The following is a 22,124-nucleotide window of genomic DNA, read 5'->3' on the forward strand; positions in this document are numbered from 1 at the left end:
TTGTTCAGGCGTGGTGCGTACGATCATTTTTGTCAGAAGCAGTATTTTTAAGCATTTCAACTGGCGGTCTGCTGTTGTATACATGCTGATGTTGTATATATTATATCTGTTGCATCTACCCCACCTTCGTCGTCATTTGACACACACCTCGGTATTCCCCGTGCAGCACACATATGCAAACCTCCTGCACTATAAACATTTTTCGCAGTAACAACAGCATGCGTGTGATACGCAAAGAATAAATGTCAGGCATGTTTCCTAAAATATATTGTGATCGTCTGATCCACAAATAACTGCAACAGCAAATGAAACCGGTAAACGAGAGTAATATATTATTAGCACAATGCAGCGTAATACAATCGTACAGTGGAAGTGATTGTAGTAAAAGAAAGGGAACAAGAAGAAATAAACCGTGACTACGAATGTAAAGGTGACACAACAGTCCGAGCGAGTCTGGCATAGTTTTGTATTTTCACAGGAAACTCTCTGCAGACAACTTTTTCTCGCTTTGCATTGCTAGAATTCTTGACGCAGATGCTCCCAACTTTTGTTGACTTCATGGTGCTTGGGCTACTACAAATACTGCACATGTGACATTCATCAAACAAAACAGGTACTGCTTCTGTGTGATTTGGTGTGCAAATGCAAAATGTAATGTGGTAGGAAACTTGTAATAAACACATTTTAAAATCTTCCTTCTTATTGTCCTCCATCCTACTGCAATGCTATTGAAATTCGTACTGATATCAAAACCATTCATTGTAGACTACATGGAGCGTCATCTGTGTCAAATACGAATCACGCACTACTGTTGTAGGCTAGCCCTCTATTAACCAAGGATTTTGTATTATCATCCATGAAGCAGTTATGATGAAATTACGCGCTGCATCCTGTATCACATGCAGCTGAAGCTTGCACGCCAAATATAATTTTGGTGTATACAAGCATAAATAGCTTCCCCCCGAACACTGGTGCACCCGATACGTCATTTTGATGCCATAGTGCACAGTATTATGCAAAGGTTCTGTTATGAAAAAGGCTAAGCCATAAACTATGAGTTCTGTGTCGCTAAATTAGTCCACATATGGGTAACATTCCTTGTGGTGCATCTAACCTAGCTTTGTCATCTCTCAACGTGATGCAGCGTAGTTACTATGAGTGTAGTGCATACAGGAAGCATTGAGAAAGGTTGCAGAAATGGAAATGGGGGGCTGGAAGCATCGAGTATTCTGCTTTGCAACAAGCTTATATTATTTTCCTGCAGCCAGTGAATTTCCAGTATTTTCTATCCTGGGATGTACACACAACTTATCCTGATGACACTAACGCATGGTTAATATAATTCTTGTCATTCACAGGACCATGTCAGTTACTGTTGTTACATGTCGAAATATGTTTCAAGAACATTTACATTTTGTAAGTCAACGCTTGTGCACATGCATAATCATGAACTATACCAACAACTCATGCAAATGTTTTGTACCACTGATGTGTCCAAGAATATCTGGTTCTTTGTGAAAACAGAGCCGGAAATAGGATCATAGTTGACACAGTTGCATGGAGTCTACGGTAGTGTTCTTCATACATCATGGAACAAACGCAGTACCTGTTTTGTCAGTTTATTTCCTCCAAGAACCACCTTACAGCTAGATTGCTCTCTCGTCCACCCCCATATATCTGTTTCTTTTCTTTTTCTTTTTCTTTTTGTCGCCGTATATGATCGTGTATCGCCATTTTTATGTCCGTTCTGTATATGATGAGAGATATTTTCAGCGTTGGTGTTACTATGATTACGTATATATTTTTGTCTCAACTGGGTCTTAGTACACTTTATAGCCGTAGACAAATGCGGGACACCTTGTATTTATTCAAGGCTGTGAACGGCATTATTTCGAGTGAGCAATTCTTTGTCGCTCTGAATTTTCATGTTCTTTGTAGACATAACAGTGGTTTTACTTTTTTGTCCGGCATATTCCACCTTGTCACCTTCGTCTAGGCTGCAGATTGCGTACAATGCATTTCCCCGGGATGTTGCCCTCTTTAATTCTTTCTCTTTATTTAAAAGTGCTGTTTCTACGTACTACTTGACAAGGTGTGTCTTCCATAAGTTGATCATTGTTAGATGTTGGTGCAATATACATATATATGGCCCTTGTGCTGTTATGTGCACTTTAAATAAAGCATATCCGTCCGTCCGTCCGTCCGTCCGTCCGCCCATCCCATCCCATCCCATCCCATCCATCCCATCCCATCCCATCCCATCCCATCTAATCTAATCTAATCTAATCTAATCTAATCTAATCTAATCTAATCTAATCTAATCTAATCTAATCTAATCTAATCTAATCTAATCTAATCTAATCTAATCTAATCTAATCTAATCTAATCTAATCTAATCTAAATACTGTAGCGAGCAAGAACATGATTGAGTTCCAGTTTAGAATGCCTCTGCATGTGTCCATTCAATATTCTGGTAGCGAACGTTGTCAGTGTCTTTCCTATATCAGCTGCACGGCGCTCGTTCTCTTTCGGAGCACGGTAGAGGAGAGCTTCCTTGCAGTTTCACTATGAATACTGCTTCAAGATGTTCCTTATTTGTTCTTCGTCTGGTCCTGGAGTTGCGACACTGGCAAATGTGTCGTGTGCTACAACTTGGCGAACTGTAATGCGCAATAGAACTGCTTGATATGCAGTTTTCCTTGATCATCCTAAATGTGAGATACAATCAACTTATTGCCTCCAATTGTAGAGATTCAGGACAACTAAATGGTATTCCTGGCTCTTTGTTTGTATTCCCCTAAAAGTCTTGCACCATACCTCGGGAATATAATGGTCTCTTTACTATGCTACAATCTACGAGGTTTCCAGCGGATGTACATTCATGTTTTATTTTCACTACTGATTTGTAATTTGCCTTGTTTGTTAAATGATTTCGCAGGCATTCTGGCACCACCAAAACGTTTGCACTACACGTCCCAACTTTCACCTTCTGGGCTGCAAGCAGTAGGCTGTCACCACTGCCAACCAGACGCCCTTTCAAAGTTCGTCTGTTTTTGTTGACGGAACAGTCACACCCGCACCTGGTACTGAGACATTTCATTTTCTGATGAATCTAGTGCATTGCATCACTTGTGCTCGACTTTGTTTATTCGTATACCATTGCTGTTGCTCGCTAGCTTAGAGCAACCATGCCTGAGGTGTTTATGTTCTTAGTCTAGTGATTTCAGAGTGTACATTCAAGCAGTATCACATGCACGGCAGCACATCTTGTGTATTTTGATTAAGGTATAAATTTAAGTATTGGTTCAGCTGTTGTATTTTGGTCACAAATAAGGTGTTCTTCCAGGGCCCTCAAGGGTTATATTCAAGCAGTTTCATGTGTGCAACAGCGCATTCCTTTTCTCAGTTTTGAGTAAGGTAAATCTAAACCTTCCAGCTGATGTGTTTCGGTCATAAATTATGTGTTTATCGAGACTTTTGAGCATTACATTCAAACGGCATCACGTGTGCAACAGTACATTCTTTTTCTCAGGTTTAAGTAAGGTAAATCTGTCAGCTGATTTGTTCTGGCATTGCAACAGAAGCTTGTGTTGCATTCAAGTGGTGTCATGTATACGAAAACTTGTTTTATGCCTTTCTGTAGCTGCTGTACTAATATTGTGAGTACAGAGACATTACTGCAGAACATATCAGAACTTCTTATGTGACCAGCGGCATGGCCGAGCGGGCTAAGGCGTTCGCTCGTTGGTGGTAACCACGGTCGTGCTGAGGACTGGCAGGTGGTGGGTTCGAATCCTACTACCGGCTGTGCCGTCTGAGGTTTTCCCTGGGTTTTCCGAATACTTTCCAGATGAATGTCGGCACAGTTCCCCCTGAAGTCGGCCCAGGACGCATACTAACCCCCCTACTCCTTCCTGCTGTCCTTACTCCATATGTCCACGTCTGTACGCCGCTTATAGCCACAGTTGCTTTGCGGCGCTAACACGCAATAAAAAATATATTGTGTGCTATTGTTGGTATGATCTCCAGCAGTATATCGATAATGTTAATTATTCAATGACTTGAGCTTACATTTACGTTCTTACACTCTCAGAATTGAATCGCTTAAAATACCACTTACAGCATTTTTGACGCCTATTTAGATGTAAAACGCTAAAAACGCGACAAATTTTAGCCGTTAGGCTTACCCTAGCGTTTATTAACAATAAAATCAGGCAGAATAAGTGTTACGGCTTTCGCTTTAGGCGGAATATCATTTATATTAGCCGTCATTTCCAGATGGAATCGTCCTTACACTTTACTTATTACACCTAAAATTTTCTGTTGACGGTTAAACGCTCACAAAAAAGCCTGAAGGCGTCTTCACTGCATAATCTCCTTGCCGCCGCCCTTCGCCTTTCCTCTCTCTTTGACTCCTAAACAAATCGCGCTTAAACGTTACAGCGAGAGTTTCAAATTTGAGCTCGAACGCCTCCATGATGGCGTCGACGCCGAACAGTGATCCTGCGAGCTGCTTGGCTTGTGTTTCATAGGACACCAGGGCGAGTTGTACGCGTAGAAGTTTGTGAAACTTTTAAGGAACTCATGGGGAATGGATATTCTGCAGTCAGCCACGAAGATACAGGTAAACAGCAGCAGGGCGTTCGTTTGGACATCTTCGTTTTGGCGTTTTGGTTTTAGATTTGTTTTGCCTGTCGCTTGGACGAAATCGATTCATGGTGTGCTTTATGCGGTCTTTCAGGCCTCCCGCTTTCAACGTCCAATGCAGAAGGCGGAAGTGTCAGAGTCTTCGCTGTTTCTGGCTAGTCATTGTGAAATTATTGGCAGTGTGCTTTATAGGTTTGAATGCAACGAGAGGTTGAGGGTAAAATATTTATGTGCATATTTGTGACTGGCAGTGTTGCTATATTTCCATAATTTGACTGAATTTCCGTATTACTTTTACTAGCTTTCTCTGCCCGCGGAAATTCGGTTTGCCAAACGTAGAAAAACACATGGGGAATATTGGTTGTCATTTCACACGGCGAAAAGGGACTGTTATCTCCGCTACATTTGTTTAGATTTCCTTCCGGATATGAGCTGATACAACCTGTGAGTAACCTTATTATTTCCTAATGCAGAAGTGCTGTTTAGAAGTAAGTTAACTAGAAAGTGACATTTTGGTTTGTTGTGTTTCACATGTTCCCTACGCTTGATCTTTGGCACATTTTAGATTACATACTGTACCGCTGAAGTCAGAGGTTAGACTACTTTGATACAATCATAGCCCTTTGTATTACGCCCTCTTTTTTCTTCCTTTTGGACACGTGTCAACTCCTGTCAGATACCTAAGTGTTCCTACAGGTATTAAAGGGACCGAAAAGTGAATATAAACCTATCGAAACTTTATGTTCAACGAAAAGCTTGAACCTTCAAAAGTTCAAATATCAAAGAACTCCTCTGAAATCGTTGTAGTCTTTCTGTAATCGAATTTTCCATAATTGCATGTCCAGGGACATAGTAGGACACCGAGCAGTCTGTCAACAATTGCATGACCCTGCGCCATCTGTCGAGGACGCATGTAATACGTGCACTTCCGGGCGCTAATCCGGCGAAAACGAAAATGGCAGTGGGCGTTTGTGACCACTTTCTACGTCGAGAATATCGAGCCTCTCGAACATGAGTGCGCTGGAATTCCGCATTCGAGAACTGTCGCTCACACAGAACTGTTGTTCGTGCGTTAGCGTGGTGGAAAGTGTGTTCTTCGCAGCAGAAGATTCCTCGTCCAGAGATTAGTCGGAATCACATCCGTCCTCAGCAGTAGCTCACCGTGCCGTGAACACGGACTGCTTTGTGAAATTTCCATGTATCAGGGAGAAGCACTTGTGTAAGCCGAAACAAGCGTGTTTTTTTTTCGTCGTGCAGGTGTTCATGTGTGAAATGCAAACCGACGGATACTACGGATGGATACTACGGTTTTTGCTGCCGAGAGGTAGAGAATGCGTGTGGAAGGCAGACAGACAATTTGCGTCAGAACTAACGAATATTTCGAAATACTGTGTCCTGACACCGAAGTACTGCAAGTGTCTTTTACATACATCCGAGAAACCGAAGAGCATGGCAACATTACGGCAGCGCCGTGCGCTCTTTACGCGCTACTTGAACGGCAAACTGGACGGAAAATCCTTATTTCTGCAGGAAATTCCGTTATACCACCTGTCTTCCATTCACAAGAAGGATATGGGGTGCTCCGAGAAAATACAATAGAAAGTACTCCACTGGATCTCGATCTGCGTCATGCATGCAATTAGGGATGATTTCCCATCAGTGCGCAGACTTGTAGAAATGTTGATGTCGGCATATTTTCATTTCGTGCTTGCTGCAAGTTTTTCTCATTGCTTTTTCTTTGCTGTCACAGCATATTATAATTACTACAGGTTTTCCCGTCTACTTAATCCATATACCGCGGAATTTAATCCTTATACCGTGGAATTTAATCCTTATGTCGCCACTTTTAATCCTTATGCCGTGGAATTTAATCCTAAATTCACGGGTTCGCTTTTCATAATTCTTTTCACTATAATGTGGTAGTGTGGGTCTACCTGCATGATTTCTGACCGGTTTTGACTATTTCATGGTTTATGCCTACACATTGACTGTTTTGTGACTATGCCTACTCAATGCCTACTCAATGGGATGGTATGGACCACCTGCATGATTTTTCACCTGATATCACTATTTCATCGTTTACTGCTATATATGATGACATTTTATGACTATGCATACTCTATGCACTACTATGGGACTACCAGCATGATTTATGACATCTTTGACTATTCACTTGTTTATGACTATAAATTGACTTTTTATGACTATGCTAACTCTATGCACTGCTATGCGATTGTATTGGACTACCTGCATGATGCATTACCTATTTTGACTATTTCCTTTTTATGGCTATAAATTGACTTTTTTGTGACTATCACTGTTCAATGCACTACTATGTGATAATACGGGACTACGTGCATGATTTATGACCTGTTATGACTATTCACATGTTTATGACTATAAATTGACTTTTTAAGACTATGCGAACGCTATGCACTAGTATGTGATTGTATTGCACTACCTGCATGCTTTATGACCTATTTTGACTACTTCCTTGTTTATGGCTATAAATTGACTTTTTTGTGACTATCACTGTTCAATGCACTACTATATGATACTATGAGACTACCTTCATGATTTATGACCTGTTATGACTATTCACCTGTTTATGACTACAAACTGACTTCTTTGCGACTATTACTGATGTATGCACTACAATGGGATAGTAGGGGACTACCTGCATGATTTATGATATGTTATGACTATTTCCTTGTTTAGGGTTATAAATTGACTTTTTATGACTATGCCTACCCTATGCACTGCTATTCGATTGTATTGAACTACCTGCATGATTTATTACCTGTTTTGACTATTTCCTTGTTTACTCTCATAAGTTGCCTTCTTTGCGAGTATTACTTATCTATGCCAATGAGATAGTATGGGAATACCTGCATGATTTATGACCTGTTATGACTATAAACTGACTTTTTATGACTAGGCCGACACTGTACACTCCTATGGGGTAGTATGGGACTACCCACATGATGTAATACCTGTTTTGATTATTTCTACAGCCATAAATTGACTTCTTTGCGCCTATTACTGATCTATGCACTACAGTCGGATAGTATGGGACTACCTACATCCTTTATTACCTGATATGGCTATTTCCTTGTTTACCGCTATAAACTGACTTTTTATGTCTACGACTACTCTATCACTACAATGGGAAAGCTATCTGCATGATTTATGACTTACAATGTTGTTATCACACTGGGCAGAAACATCTTACATGTGACATCACGGCCCCATTACTATTACAATTTTCAGCTACATTACATTAAGCTACAAGGTTGTGTTTTCAAGAATAAACCTTGAGTTAACTAATGAGCGCCACATACGGGTTACTCAACTCCTGCCCTCATCGTCCCACCGTTGAAGATCGAAGTCTCAAGGGAAGTTGTCGTGGTGGAATTGTGGCGGGATGACGCGAGTCCGTACTTGAAATGAAGGAAGGATAGCTCAGGAGTAACAACAGGTATATAGATTTAATTACGCTATGTACATGATAATAAGTACATTACCGAAGGTCGAGACTGACCATCTCTTCCCGAACTTTCTTGAACCTCCAGATCTCTCAAGATCGGAATACCAAACCGAACACCCGATTCCCAAAAAACCCTGATTTGATCATTCGAACATGAGTATGGCCCAGACGATTCCATCCATAATATTTCACTTCCCCTGCTTAACATCACTAAACTCTTGGCAATAAAACTAACTTCACAAACGATAATACAGCTCCATTAGCGGACGCTTCACAAACTACAAAGAAGCAACGGCTTAGCAAAATATATTCTCAAGGGAACTCCAACAGTGCGGAGGTCATCTTCCCCAGAGCGACCGTTTGCATCCTTTCAACCCTTCAACCTTCTAGACAAAAATGACACAAATACATCTACCTCAAGCAGAAGAGACAGCTACAGACGCATACACCTCTGGTGCTTTCTCCAAGTGCTTCTTGACAAAGGAGGCGATGAAATGACCTCCGTCACAGTATTTCCCGAATGGCATTGCTACATTCGAAAACGCGCGTCTGATCCGACTACGGATGCCCGAGACTATATTAGGAAGGGAAAAATTATGAACTATGTGCAGCATAGTACACTGTAATGAAATAAAGCAATAACATTAATAGTGTTGAAAAGCGGACCACTAGGTAAGTGATCGCCGACTAATAACCTTGCAAGATGACAAGGCATTCAATAACAAGGGACGACACTGACGAGGAGACTGTTATCTTTCAGTATACAGTATACAAGAAGACTGTCCTGATATCTCACATGTAACGGCCGTTCACCGTGCGTTGTCCGAGCGTCGGATTTTCTTGATTACTGAGCTTTAGAATATCCTACGACCTCGCCTGCACACTCTAAGAAAAAAAGGAGTAAAATGGGGAGTAATTGCAGCTTCTACTCCTCTAGTCTGCAATTACTCCCCATTTTAGTCCCCTAACCCAACATTTCGTCCCGACGTTTACTCCACAGGACTGCAAATTGTGACTAAACTTCGCGAATGGTCTCCTGAATGCAAAAGTCTACGTAAATATGTGCGCTTGGTCAATTTGAACGACATAAGGCTGTATAACTCACACAACGTAGCAATTTTCCAGCCACACAGAGTAAGAAACAGTTAGCGCATCTTTCTTCGCAAATTGTGCCCTAGTATGGGGCAAGATTTTATATCACTCGATATATCACGGTTGACGGTTTGTTTCAAAGTATCTTCATGCATGCACCAATTATGTACCTGGGACTCTTACAACAGCGCGTGAAATGCGGTCTTCACTCTGTGACATTCATTTACTCCCGAAAGGGACTATTTTTTGTGGCAATGCAATTACTCCCCAAAATGAGTAAAAGTACTCCTTTTTTTCTTAGAGTGCATACGCTAGCAATAGCGTGGTGGATATTTTGTTCACTGAAGAATGGAACGTTATAGTTGTGGAGCATTTCGCTAAATGAAATGTCTCTCCGTACTTTTCTAATCAACAGTAATGGTAGCAGTATGTTGAGGCAGTGTCATGAATAAGAACGGGATAAACGTCCAACCTTAGTTTGAAAGATAGTGCAGACGCAGTTTCAGCATTTAGTGCAAATCAATAACGAAAAAAGACACAGACTCAGTATAACTACACAAAAAGAAAAAAGAAAACAAAAAGACACATCGGACAATATTTATCACCGGACATACCGGACAATTATTTTAAACGGTTTAGTTTAGTGTCATCAGCAGAACAAGTCGCTAAATTTTTGCTCGTGAAAATGCGATTTTTTCTATGATTCGCCCGTTCTGTGCGTACTGTGTTTCTCGACCACTTGGGCATGCTTTAGCTCGACGTGTTTTGAAGAAAAATGCTAAGTGACCAATGAGGATAATAATAATGATAAACGTCATTATAATTTATGAATACAGGCCCAAGTGACATGCCAAATGTTGTTCAAAGTTGCGCAAAATTTATTTGGCTAGCAAAAGTTGCCATACATGGAACAAGTTGGGCACATCACATTTCCGGTTTGGAATTGGTTGCTTTGGCGAAAATTACCAAAGATTGGATTTCATTTGGGTGGCCAACTGCTCAAATATATTCGCCATGTTTGGATTTGCATGTAAAATATAGGTCTCTTTTTGTTGTTTTTTGATCACACACTGTTTCCTTTCCTTCAGCTTGGGAAGCAGATAAATGGCTGACTCTTAGCACTTCAGCGCCATTGCCCCCTCGCTTTAGCTTGGCTAGCGTGAGTGCCATATACACCACCCTTCTCACATAGGCATCGGGCACATCGGCGTGCAACGTTGGCCTCTATGAACAGACTGTTGGAGCACGTTCATCAAGTGTATAGCGGGACGTACAACACTTGTAACGATGACGAGAGATCAGGAGAGAACAGAGGCTTGCGAAGTGTTCGCCTTCCCCCTCCTATTGGTCGGCATCCAAGAGGCGGAGTCTCCTCCGTTGGTCAACATACTGAACCGTTGGTCTCTTGGTCAACATGCTGAACTTGAGTACTTCAGATGCTCTTCCGCCGGCTTTAGAGTGTGCCGCGCTTGATACCGCCACTTCACAGCTATTACTGTAAAAGAAAAATGCGAGAAATCCGAAGCACCGAAGCAGGAAACAAGGTCCACGTACGCGCAGACGTATCGCATCGCAGCGCCATCCGCTACCTTGCTGTCGGATGCTGCCTCGCTACTGACCGTCGTCTGCGTCTTTGCAGGAGGCCGAAAACTGACAATCGGCCAATACCAGTTACTTTTGCCTGAGACATATGCATTTTCTCTTTTCCTCATAAAATGTTCACCGCAAACTGAGAGTATATGTAATCGACGTCGTCTACGAATGCAGACGACAGAGTGAGGATAACGTAGCAGACGACTATCTGCAGGCGCGCATGCAGCGAACCATACCATCGTGCTGCCTTTCACTTTGAGATCAATCGGTGTGAATCCGGGAACCGGAATGAATGCACGTGGTAGAAATGCACGAGGGCCTCCGCGAAAGCAGCATGGAGACACCAGAAGAAAAAACAAACGCGTGTCGCCCCAAGATCGATGGAGGATCATTGAAGGCGCGGTGGTGATCTAATTCAGCTGGCCGAGATGCTCGAAGTGAATATAAAGACCGCCCGTTCAATTGTGATAACGGACAGACAGGAAACAAATAAAAGAGGTGGGGCCATTACGAGGTATGGTGATGAGATAGTCCGTAAGTTGAAGGTAATAGTAGACGAGAACGCAAGCTTGACTTTGGTACAAATCCGTGACATCGTAACGCAGAATTGCCACGGGGTCACCATCAGCACATCGTCCGTGAACAGGCTTTTAGATGGTCATGGGTACACCATAAAGCTACTCTCGTGTCAACCTGTCGACAGAAACCGTCCTGACGTCAAAGAACATACGAAACAATACGCAACTTGGCTTCAAAGGGAGGGTCCACAGCTGCTCCATTACTATGTGGATGAAACAAACTTTAACATATGGTGTAGCAGAAGCTACGGGCGCTTGCAACGGGGGACAAAAGCTGTGCGCCGAAGAGTAGGATCGAAAGGTGCGAATATCAACTTGATTGCTTATATGTCATCGGGCAGTCTCTTGCACTGGCAAATTGTGGACAAAGTTTCGTGGCAGGCGTATAACGAATTTATAGCAGAGGCGTCGCGCCTTGCGGAAGAGTCCGAGCCGAATGAAAAATTAAGCTGTCTTCCTCATGGATAACGCGCCTGCACACAAACGTGTGCACGACGCGAGCTTGAGCACGCGACACTCTACAAAGTATCTGCCCCCTTATACAGCCCGTTTCTCAACCCTATTGAGGAAATGTTTTCTAAATTTAAACTTGGAGTAAAGTCACTCTTCACTGAAAGGCAGGACGAAATTCTTGCAAGGCCGCAAGATATGACTATAAGAGAATACCGTCGCAACATATTGCTTCAGGTTGCGGAAGAAGCAATGAAGAAAATTCAACGTTCAGACTGTGCGGCCTACGACTGGAATCACTTCAAGTACCTAGACGACGCTATGGACGGCCGTGACATGTGAGATGTCCGGACAGCCTGCTTGTATAGTAAAAGAAAATAAATATTTTCCAGATCACAGTGTCGCCCCTTGTTATTGAATGCCGTGAATGCGGTGTTGTTAGACGCTAAGCACTTAACAATTGCCCCGCTTTCCTGCTCGTGTTGGAGCTCGTTATTTACGACAAGGGATACATGTGGTTCAAAAGCCTCCATTATCAGGCTTGTTATCAGGCATTATCAGGCGATGAATGCATATTTCAGTTGTTCTTGTTCCCAGGCAACTAAGCCTTTTGTCGTGTTTGTCTGTTTATGTCCCATATCCCATAGTCCCGTACTATCCCATACTAGCGCATAGAGCAGCCATAGTCATAAGGAATTACACACGTAACATGAAAAACGGTTAGGAGCAACTAATATTTATTCGAACAAGAACTTTCGTGCAAGAGACTGCACTTCTTGAGGTTACACAACTAAATGCGACACGAGTATATATACCAAGTGAACAGATACAATAAAACAGGTTTCCAGAGCTAAGTAAACACAAAACAACCAGACAGTAATACAATGCATCACGTGGGCAACCGTCACGTAAGAATCAGGAAAGAGAAGCTGTACGGGTAAATGAGACATTCGGAGAATTGGGGTTCAAAAGATTTGGTGGTGAAGAAACGGGGGCACAGGTGGATGTCTAGCCGTGTACGAGGGGAACACAGCTTTTGTTGAACTGCGTGGGAAGGTGCGGGTGACCTTATGGGCTGAAGGGAAAATGGAGCTAAGAATGCTAAGAACAGAAGGTGAATGGAGTTGCTTAGCTGGATGATGGGTTGAACAACTGCAGGGGACCGCCATGAACGTTTAGTCCACGTGGTTTTAAAGAAGAAAATTTAGAAATGAAGAAGGACTCGCGATTTTTGCGTTTGCAATCGGTGGTGTAGCCAGATTCCAGAATTGCAATGGACAGGTGTGTATCCATGTCGTGCTCGGGAAGATTAAAATGTATAGCAACGGGAGTGGGGCGATTATTGACAATGTCGGATTTATGACCGTAAAACCTCTGACGCATGGTGTTGGAGGTTTCACCAATGTACTGAACATTGCATTTCATACATGTTATTAGATAACAAATGTTAAAGGAGTTACAGTGCAAAGATTGTTTAATTTGAAAGGTGTAGTTGTTTATGGTACTGGAGACCGAGGTGCAGATAGAAATAAGATTACAAATTTGGCAGCGTGTGCCGTTGCAGGGACCCGAACCAGGTGTTGTAGTACGGCGCAAACGCGAAGAAGTAAGGATATTCCGGATATTCCTTGACCTGCGGAATGTAACAATGGGGGCAGAAGGAAATAGTTCTTTCAATTTTTCGTCACTGTGTACAATGTTAAGATGGCGCTGGAAAATAGTTTTCGTGTTATGAAGGGCTTTGTTGTAGGTGGTCACGAAAGTAATATTTCTGTGTTCCTCGTTAGGTTGGCTGGAAAGAAGTAACTCTCTGTCCAGCGAGCATGATTTGGTGAAAGCATTTTCAATTAGATTGCTGGGATAGTTACGCTTCCTGAAATCAGCAGACATTTCGTGGGCGCGTCTGTGGAAATCGTCGGTATTGGAACATATGCGCTTGAGTCGTGTGAACTGCCCAAAAGGAATATTTCTTTTCTGGACATTGGGGTGATAACTACTAAAATGAAGATACTGGCGTCTATTGGTTGGTTTCTTATAAAGGTCGGTGACTAGTTTTCCAGACCAAATGGAGACAGTGACATAAACAAAATTGATTGAAATATTGGAATAGTTGCAGGTGAATTGGATAGTGCTATGCAAGGAGTTGAAGTGTTCAAAGAAAGACAATAAGGAAGAGTTGTCACCTGGCCACACAACAAAAATGTCGTCGATGTATCTCAGGAAAATGAGCGGCTGTACGGGGAAGGATTCAAGGGCCCTCTTTTCAAATTGACCCATTAAGAGGTTTGCATAGTTAGGTGACACGCGGGATCCCACCGCTGCGCCATGTACTTGGACAAAATGTCTGCCACTAAACTCAAAGTTATTATACTTTAGGACCAATTCAAGTAGTGGGATGACCGCAGAAGTGTGGAGGATGTCGGAGGGAAAAGAAAGGAGAAAGGATTCCACTGCATTCAGGCCCTCATCGTGGGGGATGTTAGTATACAGTGATTTTACGTCCATGGTTACCAGTGTCATATTGGTCAGATCTGAGAACTGGTTGTTGATAGAATTAATTTTAAGGAGAAAATCATTTGTGTCTTTGACGTATGAAGGAAGTAGCGGAGGTACATGTTTTATACAATGGTCTATCAGAAGGGAAATCTTTTCTGTTGGTGTGTGAATGCCTGATAGTATAGGTCTGCCAGGGTTATTTTCCTTGTGGACTTTTATAAGGAGATAAAATGAACCAGGATTAACGTTTTTAGGCTTGATGAATTCTGCTATGTGGCGTGGAATTAAATTGTCATTAGCGAGTGCGGAAATCGTTTTGTTGATTATCTGACAAAACAAGGGTGTAGGATCATTATCAAGAACCCTGTAGAAAGTAGTGTCGTTGAGATGTTTATTGGCCTCATTAATATAGTTGGAAGTGTCCATGACCACAATTCCCCCTCCTTTATCCGCAGGCCTGATTACTATGCCATCCCGTGTTTTCAGATTACGTAAAGCAATCCTCTCAGCTTTGGATAAGTTAACATTTTTAACGTTAACTGACTCGCCGACTAGCTTATTGATATCGTTATAGACCGCCTTGATGTAGTTGTCGATCATAGGACTAGTTTGTGATGCGTCAGGGGTCCAAATAGAGGGCTTCTTAAAAGGGTTCGTGTTGGTAATTGCACTGCCATGAAAAAATGTCTGCAAATGCATCCTCCTACCTAAGCTTTGTAAATCATTCAGTATGTCGAACTCATCAACAGAAGGTGGGGTGGGGACAAAGCTGAGACCCTTAGACAAAACACTAATATCAGCTTGATTTAGCGTGGCACTGGACAAATTAAAAACTATGTCATTTGAGCGTGCCGTGGGATATGTAATATCAACTAAAATATTGCAGATATTGAGATCATTAACGGGTGTGAGGTCTAGCTTGTCACGTTTAGCTTTCTTGGATTTTACAGATTGTAGTTTTGAGAGCTTATCAGAAGCAAAGATTCTTAGTTCCGTCACTTCGTTGGGCCGTAGTGTTAGTGCTAGTTGCCGTAGTTGGTTGTCAATGTCCTTAATTCGGTACGAACTCTCAGTACGCAAAATTTTTAACAATTCTATGGATGCATGCTTTAATGAGCTAGACCATCGTCTAGAGCTTCGAGGAGAGTGGAATGTAAATGCTGGGGACGCATGAACAAGCAAACCTTTGGGAACAATATTCTGTGCAATGCAGTCGGAATAGTAATGAAGATGAGACACAAATCTAGCTTTCTTATCGATTAATTTACGTGCTTTGAGGAAGGAAGCAGGCCTGTTATTGTCCATGTCCAGTCACCGAGAGCTCCTGGTGTTATACCTCCTAGTGACGTTCCGAAGTTTCTTGGTGGGTTGTCTACGCAATAGTCATAATATATCATAAATCATGCAGGTAGTCCCATACTATCACATTGTAGTGCATAGAGCAGTAATAGTCACAAAAATGTCAATTTATGGCTGTGAACAAGGAAATAGTCAAAACAGGTAATAAATCACACGGGGAGTTCCATACTATCCCATTGTAGTGCATAGAGCAGTCGTAGTCATAAAAAGTCAATTTGTGACCGTAAACAAGGAAATAGTCATATCAGGTCATACATCATGCAAGTAGTCCCATACTATCCAATTGTAGTGCCTAGATCAGTAATAGTCGCAAAGAAGGCAATTTATGACCGTAAACAAGGAAATAGTCATAACATATCATAAATCATGCAGGTAGTCCCATACTACCCCATTGTAGTGCATACATCAGTAATAGTCGCAAAGAGGTCAATTTATAGTCATAAACAAGTGCATAGTCATAACAGGTCATAAATGATGAAGGTAGTCCCATAGTATCACATAGTAGTGCATTGAACAGTGATTGTCACAAAAAGTCAATTTATAGCCATAAACAAGGAAATTGTCAAAATAGGTCATAAATCATGGATGTAGTCCAATACAATCGTATAGTAGTGCATAGCGTTCGCATAGTCATAAAAAGTCAATTGATAGTCATAAAGAAGTGAATAGTCATAACAGGTCATAAATCATGCACGTAGTCCCATATTATCACATAGTAGTGCATTGAACAGTAATAGTCACAAAAAAGTCAATTTTAGCCATAAACAAGGAAATAGTCAAAATAGGTCGTAAATCATGCAGGTAGTCCCATACAATCATATAGTAGTGCATAGCATTCGCATAGTCATAAAGAGTCAATTGATAGTCATAAACAAGCGAATAGTCATAACAGGTCATAAATCATGCTGGTAGTCCCATAGTAATGCATCGAATAAGCATAGTCACAAAACAGTCAATGTATAGGCATAAACCATGAAATAGTCAAAACAGGTCAAAAATCATGCAGGCAGACCAACACTACCACATTATAGTAAAAAGAATAATGAAAAGAGAACCCGTGAATTTAGGATTAAATTCCACGGCATAAGGATTAAAATTGGTAGCATGAGGATTAAATTTCACAGAAGAAGGATTAAATCCCACAACATAAGGATTAAAAGTGGCGGTATAAGGATTAAATCCCACGACACAAGGATTAAAAGTGGCGACATAAGGATTACATTCCACGGTATAAGTATTAAATTCCGCGGTATATGGATTAAATACGACGGGAAAACCTGTTGTTTGTTCCTGGAGGGTTAAGTAACCTGTGGGCATAGATGTATTTGTAGGTTATGCTCATGTCTCAATTGTATATGTGAGGAGTAAGTAAGATAATTCTCATTCGGCTGAACTGTGTTCATAACCTTTTAGTATACTTAGTGACCACGTTTCCAAATGTCAATTAATATTTGAACCAAGATTGGGATTTAACACTTAATTAACTCTGTTTTGCTAAACGGAGTACTTGTAACTGGGGGGGGGGGATATAGGTTTATTGCAAAACAAAACAAAAAACACGAAAGAGGGGAAAGGTTAGCCTGGCTCCAGCAGCCGACTTGCTATTCCCGCTTACAAAAAGGAAAAGGGAGAAAAGGAAAAATAAACTGGTAAACTTGTAACTGGTTCATTATTACGTCACCAACTAACATTTGTAAAGATGGGCTTGAGGGCTGACTTCAATTATTATTAACCCTTGATCTGGGTTCAAAGTTAACCATGTACCATTGGTGTGCATAGTGCCAAACTGGCTTTTGGTACTCCAAATTGGCTAAATAATTTATTGCATAAGTTCTCTGTTACTGTAATTGAGATCTACTTTTCTAAAGTACTTTTGACAGCCCTGCAAATTGAAACTGGCTTCAGTGTACACTACAAATGGATCGTAACATTTAATTTAAATATAATATAAGAGCAGAAGCAACATTTTGTCACAACACAAACTATATCTTTTTTTTTTTCATTGTCCAGATATTTAGGAAACAGAGTAGGACTTCCTGCCCCCTGATGTTTTGACGAACTTGATAGAGTTGTAAAACCCGCAACAAAATAAACAAGAGACGTATAAACAGTTTTGTCTTTTGCTTTTGAATTTAACAAGCTAGTTATATTTTACCATTTGTTCACTTTCGTATTCTCTGTTGGTGAAAAGATTACAGGAACAATAATGCTGCAGATCAAACAATGACCTGTCATCTTGATGAAGATGAGAACATTTCTTCAGGCATGCTAAGTGAGACAAAAGAAATGTGCAGTGAAGGTTGTACAAAAACAGCAAATCTCCGTCGACTAAAACTTTATATATGTGGATATTACCACATCGTGTAGTTTCCATCCAAAAGTAGGACTAGGCAAGGTTGTTTGGTAGTTGTTGGTAGGTTGTTGGCATGTTGATGTGCTATACCGTTATAGCACATCAACATAGATGAGGGGAAAACACAGTGGACAGCGTGATGGCTGCAAACTCAAGTGAAGGTTTATTCAACAGAACAAGAAACCGAAAGCACGAGCAGAGAAAGGCAGTGCCCACGCAGTGTATGGTGAACCACACTAATCTCTGAGAAGGTAGGATCGGAAGAGCAATAAAGAGAAATGACAGTTGCGTCCGAGATAGGGGAACTCTGCAAATTTAGGACTAATATGATGTGCTAACCTTGTATGGCTCACTACAGCTGAATTCCAGTAGCGGGGCTTCAAATACAATGAACGTTCGCTGTTTCATTGGGGATTCAAGTGTAGAGGATGCATCTGTAGAAAATTAATTAGCGTTCCTTAGCCATAAAGTCATACCTACACCTCAACAGGAAGTATTCTTGTACCCTTCAAACAAGCTAGTAGTACTCATCGGTTTCTTCTCCTATTCTTGACGTCATACTAATGTTCTGCGCCTGTCCAAAGACTCCAAAAAATGTCACAAAGTCTACAACACGTAACAAATCTAGTGCTTCCATCTGTGGACCTTGCATACCTGATTTCAACTATTTCTGTCATGTCAACTTGAGTGCCTGGATCACACACACACGAAGCAGTCTTGCGCCACTTCAACACTGGAAGGCCCCTAAATTTAAATTTGTTGATGTTGACAATGTTGAGTACGGGACAAGTAGGATAACATAAGTTAAATGGAATACGTCATCGCTATATTATAATTTATACATGTGTGACGCCTGTACGTACCTAAGACGTTGTGTTGAACCCGTGACCTCGGTGAACCAAAATCACTGGGTACTGAGCATCAGTGTGCTTCGTTACGTCTTCGCAATTCGCCTTCTACGGTATATTCGTAGTCACCGGCAGCAAAATGAGCTCAGCACACACGACACGACTGCTACATCTATTAACTGAGTGTTTCGAACCACATTCGTTTTCGCGCACTCTCCTGTTGAATCTTGTGGTAGAAAACGCCCGCCGCCGATGGTGAACGAACATGATTTTTGCATCTCCCAACACCAAAACTACACCAGGCATATGTAGGTCTCTCGAATAATTGACACAACAGTCACGAACATGACCAACATGACCATCCACGACGTAAAAAATAAACGCGATAACACAGATGGCCTTGCAGATGGTGCGGCGGATCGTAGCGGCGAAGTAGATGAATCCTTTATTAACGTAAAAGCTATGGAAGTGAGCGTCATTTTTAAAATGTCGTTTAGCTGTAAGATAATGTGCGTCAACTGTGTTCTCTACAAAATTAACTCTCACGTGGTAAGGGTTAACCAGTCCCTGGGAGCTCTGGACCCGAAACCCAAGTTGCTCTTTTTCGCCGTTCGCTGGCAGCACCGTCCATGTTCCGGCAATCTTCAAAATATTTCTATGTCTTATCAAACAACGATGTTGTGCGTGACAGTGGGCAAAAATATGGGGGTTATTTTTCACTTTTCGGCCCCTTTAAGGCTGAAATGGTGAATGGCGGACTGCACACCTGTGTGGTGCTCTTCTGTCTTGTCTTTAGCTTATGGAATATGAAATACCGACTGTAAGTCATACATAGTTTTTGACGTAGTGCAGAGTGTTATTCACAATAACTCTTCCTGAAGGTCTTAGTGAAATTTATATGTAATAATCAGACCGAAGCAGGTTTTCATGCATGTTTATGAACAACAAAACATGTTGCGATGTGCACTCTGGCGTCCGTGTATGTATATCACAAAACGAAAATGTCGAGAGGTCATAATATTGCAAGGAAGAGCTGTATCGTCCTGAGCAGCGTCACAATGTCTCATCTCTAACTATGATGCGACAATGACGCTCCTCGAGATGAAGATTAGGATTCTTGCATTAATTGCGCAAGCGGTATATGTAGAGGCAAAATAGGTACGAAACAGGTCAATTAAGAATCAACAACTGAACTATATGCGGAATGGGAGGAGTGTGAAGGTAAAGTTCGTTTATTAAGTTTGACATTTGTCTGACGCTTCAGCGGTGAATACATAGATGGTGTGGTTGGTTGGTTGGTAAAAAAGGAAAAATATGGAGAAGAATTGGCTCACTAGGTGTGCTTTGCATTGTTTTTCATTGGTGTTCTGAAGCGATGCGCGTCTGCCTGTCGTAGCACTGGAGAGGACAGCCGAAGTACATGCAGGTGTTTCGTGATGATTCTCGATTAGTGTGCGTCAAGTGAGGCGCAGCAGAAGCGCAGAAACGTCACCTGAGCAGCTCCATACTCGTCGCGGACGTCGGGGCAGTCCCATGTGGTAGCGAACCTGTTGGAACGCAAGCACATGCGGCAATACGTGTCCAAGATCGCCACCATGGAACTGTGAGGTGACGTTTTTACGTTTACTGCCTGTTCCCACTGACGCTTACTAAGCGGGATGCAGGACAGGTGAGAGGAAAAATAGCGGTCCATTTTTTACACTTATTAAGAGTGATGGAATATGTGTAAAGCTTTTACACCTAAATAAGCGTCATGGTGACTTCCGTTAATATTTTACGCATAAAATAAGGGTCAAAATGTGAACAGTTTCTTGACACTTAGTAGCCGATTTATTTCTGAAAGTGTACTTCCAGACAAACCTGTCACGCAGGAGCCCTACTCCTTGGTATGTTTAGTTTGAAGTTTTAGTTTTTTCTTTGCTTTTTTTAGTTTAGTTACCGACACACCACCTTAGCACCTGGAGCATTATTATTCAACTGGCAGTGGCATTACTATCACAACACACCAAAAACTGCGTGTGCATGTAGGTTGCCACAAACTTAGTCTCAGATGCAGGCGAGCTGGTACACAATTACAACATGAAACACATGAGCAGGTGAGGTTTATTTAGTATCACTTAATTTTATTGCGCCAGTGACTGCACAATCTTTGCATGCGTTATGTCTCATCGAGAGGGCATGGATTATTTGGCTTGTCTTACACGTCTCACACAAACCACATAACCACAAAATGTTCTGGGATTGTTGAAACCATGTTTAAGGCCATGACCCTCGATAAGAAAGAAAACTGTAAGTGTCGTACCTGTGTCACTTGTGATGGTCGTTCTGGCCCACCCACTGTATCTCCATATGTACTAACCATCAGTAACAAACTGGATGAACTTCTACCTCTGAGATCCGCTCTGGGAAATTTACAATCAATTTCTGGTAAGGTGAATGACCTAAGGAGCATTAAGGTATCGGTAGAAAGCCTGCTGGCACTCAAGGAGACTGTTAGTTCAATGGAGAAAGCATTGACTTATTTTTCGGAGAAATATGATGAATTATGGTATACAGTAGCTGATCACAGCAACGACTTAAAAATCCTTAAAGCGCGTATGGTATTAAGGGGCCTTTTGACTCTGTATGTCACTCACGCTTATTAAAAAAAAAACTTTTTGCTTACGGCTTCAGAGGCCCCTTCTTCGGTTGGCTCCATGCTTATTATTTAATAGTGAGTTTTAGTATACCGTTGATAAAGTTATCGTGCCTAACGGAACCAGTCGCAGTGGTGCGTGACTCAGAATCTTATCCACTGATTGGTTTCGGTTGATACGGTTCGACGCAAGCCACGTTATCAACGGTCTGCTAAAACTCTCTAATATTTACGTGAACGATATGCGAAGGGCGGTGACTAAGTCTCTGATGTTCCAATACGCAGACGATACTTCGATAATATCTATCCATTCCTCTTATCAGGAAGCCTCTGATAATTTACAACGTCATTCATGTTCGGTTATGGATTGGATGCATGATAATTATTTTATTATAAACGCCAACAAATCAAAGCTTATTTGTTTTTATAACCCCTTGAAGCGACTTGTTTGTAACTACTCTTTTTATCTTCATGTTTCCGACTGTCATGATTGTGCTTGTATGCCAGTTGATTATGTTACTTCATTTAAGTACTTAGGTATTACCTTTGTTGGTAATATGAAGTGGAATTCACATCTTTCCTGTAT

Source organism: Ornithodoros turicata, unplaced genomic scaffold, assembly GCF_037126465.1.
Source record: "Ornithodoros turicata isolate Travis unplaced genomic scaffold, ASM3712646v1 Chromosome13, whole genome shotgun sequence".
NCBI classification, from domain to species: domain Eukaryota; kingdom Metazoa; phylum Arthropoda; class Arachnida; order Ixodida; family Argasidae; genus Ornithodoros; species Ornithodoros turicata.